Genomic DNA, 5,348 nt, shown 5'->3' with positions numbered 1-5,348 from the left:
CACAGACTGTAAGGAGAATGACAACTGATCAAAAGGAGATTGCTGGCATTGAGGCAGGATTCTTTTACTTTGCCCTTACTTGGATCTGAGACAGTCCTGGGGCAAGGAGGAGCACTGGAATAGCAGAGCCTGTGGCAGCAGTGGAAAGGGAACTCTCCTTACAGTTCTACGGCAGAAAAGAGTGCTTGTCATTCACTGACCAGAGTACAGGCCAGGAGAGGAGTAAAAACCTTTCCTTAGATCATACCACCTTGGAAGAAATGAAAATTTATAGGTCCCTAAAAGTATCTCTGAAAATAGCTGCACAAATCCCCTGAAGCTTAGAACAGTATACCCTCTGCACTGGAAGCAGAGCCTTACCTTAATAAACACTTAAAAAATCACATAATCGGCAGGGAAAATGAGCAAAGAGCAGGGAAAAAAACCTCAGACTACAGAAACTTACTTTGGTGACAAGGAAGTTCAAAACATACAATCAGGAGAAGACAATAAAGTCAAAGCTCCTATATTGAAAGCCTCCAAGAAAAATATCAGAGGGCTTGGAATATTATATTCCAGAGGTTAAAGGAACTAGGATTAAAACCAAGAATTACCTACCCAACAAAACTATGTGTGATCAATGAGGGGGAAAATTGGCATTCAATGATGTAGAGAAATTTAATGCATTCCTCAGAAGCCAAAGCTGAATAGAAAAGCTGACTTTCAAATACAAGACTCGAGAGAAGCATGAAAAGGTAAACAGGAAAGAGAAATCATAAGAGCCTCATTAAAGTTGGGCTGTTCACGTTCCTACATGAAAAGATGATATTTGTAACTCACGAGACCTGCCTCATTATTAGGGGAGTTGGATGTAATATATATATTGACAGAGGGCACAGGGTAAGTTGAATATGAACGGATGCCATCTAAAAAATAAAATTAAGGGGTGACAAAGAATGTACTGGGAGAAGGAGAAAGGGAGAGGTAGAATGGGGTAAATTATCTCACAAAAAAGAGGCAAGGAAAAGCTTTTACAGTGCAGGGGAAGAGGGAGGAGGTGAGAGGGAATAAGTGAACCTTACTCACATCATACGCTGCTTAAGGTGGAAATAACATACACACTCAATTGTGCATGTAAATCTATCTTACCTGACTGGAAAATGGGGGGGAGGGATACGTGTGGGAGTGATACAAAGGAAGGCGAATTGGGCGAGGGAGTAATCAGAATCAAACACTTTTGAGGAAGACAGGGTTAAATGAGACAATTGAATAAGCAGCATAGGATGGAGAGAAATGTAGTCTTTCACAACATGACTATTATGGAAGTGTTTTGCCTGACTACACATGTATATCCTCTATTGAATTGCTTGCCTTCTCAATGAGGGTGGGTGGGGAGGGAGGAAGGGAGAGAATTTGAAACTCAAAGTTTTAAAAATAAATGTTAAAATTGTTTTTACATGCAACTGGGAAATAAGATACATAGGCAATAGGGTACAGAAATCCATCTCAACCTATAGAAAATAGGGAAGGGGACAAGAGAAGAGGGGATGAAAGAGGGGAGAGAAGATTGGGGAAAGGAGTAATCAGAATGCATGCCTTCTTGCAGTGGGGAGAGGAGAGGGATGGAGAGAAATTTTGAAATTCAAAATTTTATGGAAGTGAATGTTGAAAACTAAAAAAAAAATTAATTAAGAACCTCTGATTGAATAGATTAAGTCCTAGAGAGGTGCCTGAGGTTCTGAAGGGCTAAGTGAATTTCTCGGGGCCTTTACATTTTTCAAAGAAGTCCTTATTACATCACAACATTGTCTCTAATTACTGTGCATATATCAAAATTCAGGCTCTGGTACAATATCATTGGCAAATGAGAGTATTTGGAGAACTTCATAATCTATAGGGAATCTTTTATTTTTTCCCTATTTGTACCATGTGGGACATTCTCCATGATGAATACAAGATTCACTGGAAAGTTATGTTGCATAACACACTTATTGTTAAATATAGTAATAAATATTCAAGATGTGATTAATTACTTTGCATCATTGCAGATTTAAATAGAAAGTCACTTTTGCCTTAAAGTTGAACTTGAATTATACACTTAAAAATTTGTTTAAAAGCTTTTTAATTGTCAAAATATTTACCAACTTTCTAATTCTATTTACTTTTTCTTCCACTTTATAAGGGTAATATAATAAAAATATTTGTTACCTGACATAGTTGTACAGACAAACTGCTGAGAGGGAAATGTGTGCCTTCTTTTTCCTTGTCAAGCTGGTTAGAAAGCATTTTAATACGTTGGACCCAGGAAAAAGCTCTCACTTCAAGGGAACATGAATGATGTTTAATTAATATTTATGAAAAAGTGGAATCATTTATATTGATAGAAAAATAGTTACCAATAGTCACACTGACACTAAGCAACTGCTCACTTCCATCTTTTTTTTTTAACTATTTCATCAATATTCACCTGGATACCCAGTTGCAAGCACAGCCATTAGACTGTGATTGACATAAGACCAAAATGTAAATAGTCTTTAAGACTGAACATATGCACATGGAATAAGGAAAGCTTCCTTCCTACACTACCCACAATAGTACACAGACATAACTGCTTCATCTCATGCTACTAAGGCTAATGGGAAATGTCTAAATGTCAAGCCATTTTCTATAAACTTATACTAAATAATTGCTTTTGGAATTAGGATTAAAGATTCAACTGAAGATAAAATGTTTCTTACTAGAGTCCTGACAACGATTTCTTTTTAGTTAGGAAAAATGGGGGAAAAATTCTAGAGTCAAGTATTCATAAAATATATAACCAAAGTCTATATTTAAATATTAGTCATCTCATCAGTATAGTAAAAATTGATCATCAAAGTTACTTGAAATCATAGTGTTTCAGTAAGATATGTTGTATTCTATGATTCTTCTTTATTGGCAGAATAACATTTTGACCACTTTCAATACATTATTTTGTAAAAAAATGGGAATGTTAAAATTGAGTTCTAAAACAAAACAAGACAATTTGAAAATAATATGTAATCATGGGCAAATGGATTTTTGCATTAATTAGGTGTCCTCTGAAGGCATCAGGATTCTTCCAAGGAACAGAATTCTAGAGAAGAAATCAAAATTCCATTTAAACTAATAGGATAAAATGTTTCATAAGCAAATTTTCATTAATTTTGGAATTATAATGATCTACCTATGCAGTAGTCCGCCATACACTAAAAAGAAAAGAATATCTGCATAGTAACTTTTTCTCAAACTGTTTCCCTATGAGCTTCATAAAAAAGTTGAGAATTATGTGATAAGAATAATGAGAAAGAGAATGAGGATAATAAGCACTTTTACAATCCTTTACAATTTACCAAGTGACTTAGGCTCACTAAAGCTTAAGTGAAGATTTCCTTGCAATGAGTAGAAATGTTCTCTCCTGTGACTTGTGACAAATTTAAAAACCTTAACTCTTGGATAACATAACTTTTGGGGGTCTGCTTGTTTTAATCAGTGTAATTCTTTCACACAATAAACTTTTAAAAAATTCATTAAATTATTCTACAATCCTCACGAAACTACAAAAGAGATCCATGGTGAAAAAAAAAGAATCCTGTATTGAGCAGGGGTTTGGATCTGCTTTGGTAGAGAAAATTCCCTACCCTAACAACATAACATATTCTTCCTAACTCTTTGTATAGAATTTTTTAGTTTGAAGCAAAACAATAATAATATTACTTTTAATGCACAGGAAACAATACAGCAAGATAGAAAAGGTATTATTACTCTAATTTTTTATTTGGGTTTCTGCATTTATTAGGTCACTAATCCTTATTTATAGCCACATATAGGCTACATATAAGGAGTTTTGGAACTATGAATCTCAGCTATTGCTCCTTTCCACAATCCCATGCTAATATTTCAAGGACCTGTGATTTCTTCTCTGTGGGACCTACCTCCATGCTTTAAGAAGGCAAATACTAATCACTAATTCTTAGCAACTAATTCTTGAGGACACTATACCACAGTATCTTTTAATAAGAATATTCCTTGCTTTTCCTGACAGCAGACAAGATGGCGGAGGTGGAGCAGAAGAAGAAGCGAACCTTCCAAACCTACCGCTTCATGGACCTAGATCATCTGCTGGGCATGTCCTATGGACAGATCATACAACTGTACAACGCTCGACAGCGACAGCGCAGTGATTCAACAGGGGTCTGCGGCACAAACAGCATTACCTCCTGAAGCACCTGAGGAAGGCCAAGAAAGAGGCACTCCCCATGGAAAAGCCCAAGGTAGTAAAGACACCTTCGGGACATGATCATCCGCCAGAGATGGTGGGAAGTATGGCGGGCGTCTGTAACCGCAAAACCTTCAATCAGGTAGAAATTAAGCCCGAGATGATTGAACACTACCTGGGTGAATTCTCTATCACCCACAAGCCTGTGAAACACTGCAGGCCAGGTATTGAAGCCACCCACTCCTCTCGTTTCATCCTTCTCAAGTAACTTGGATTCTAACAATAAAAAATAAGAATCTTCTTAGTGAAAAAAAAAAATTCTTTGCCAGATGGAGGTAGATATCTTTCATTCCTGCTATTGGGGAAGCTAAGTTTGGTACATCCCTTGAGTTTGGAAGTCACGAGTTGTTTTTGGGCTAAACCAATTGCATATCTGCACTAAATCCATGATTGATATGGTAAGCCCTTCAGATATGAGGAGCAAAGTGTGTGTGGAGCGGGGGTGGGTGGGTGGGTAGTAGGTGGGAGGTTCCAGAATGGCTGGGAACATATGAACTGGGTCAGGTTGGAAACAGAAACAGAGCAGGTCAAGCTGAGTCACCATTCTACGTCACATGAGTGAGATCCAGAGAAAGAGACAGACAATATGGGAGAGACTGAAAAAACAAAAAAAACAAAGGAAGGAGGGAAGAAAGGAAAAAGAAAAGAAAAAGAAAGAAGAAAAAGTAAAATATTCCTTACTAGCAAATCTCATGATGGTTCCCTGAAGAAAACACACCATACCAAGCACATTTTAAAATGTACGAAATGAAAGATTCACACACCCTTATTCATTCTGCTAAGGCTTTCTACACCCAATGTGGTGACAAGATGAGCATCTACTAGGCTATTTAAAGTATCTTCCTAGGGGGTCCTGAGAGGCATTGTAAACATGTGAAGAAAACTGTGAATTGGGTGCCAATGTAATGATCAGTATTTGCCAAAATTCAAAACTAGCTTCTCATCCATAGAGTTAGTGTACGATATTGACACAGCTAACCCTAAATCCCGTTAACTTGCAGCTCAGTTCATGAATTGTATAGGGATGCATTGTTTGGGGAGGGGAGGAAGAATCATATAATTTTTTCTGGTG

The 5,348-nt window shown here is 37.0% G+C and overlaps 1 pseudogene; it reads left to right on the top strand.

Annotated features, from left to right (window-relative positions):
* The first annotated feature begins 4,035 nt into the window (after positions 1–4,035).
* Positions 4,036–4,484, top strand: LOC110222560 (small ribosomal subunit protein uS19 pseudogene; annotated as a pseudogene).
* The last annotated feature ends 864 nt before the right edge of the window (positions 4,485–5,348 follow it).

This window comes from Phascolarctos cinereus, unplaced genomic scaffold, assembly GCF_003287225.1.
Source record: "Phascolarctos cinereus isolate Bilbo 61053 unplaced genomic scaffold, phaCin_HiC Scaffold_9;HRSCAF=440, whole genome shotgun sequence".
In the NCBI taxonomy this organism is placed as follows: Eukaryota; Metazoa; Chordata; class Mammalia; order Diprotodontia; family Phascolarctidae; genus Phascolarctos; species Phascolarctos cinereus.
The sequence above is the reverse complement of the archived record's forward strand: the minus strand, read 5'-3'. Positions and strand labels throughout refer to the sequence as shown.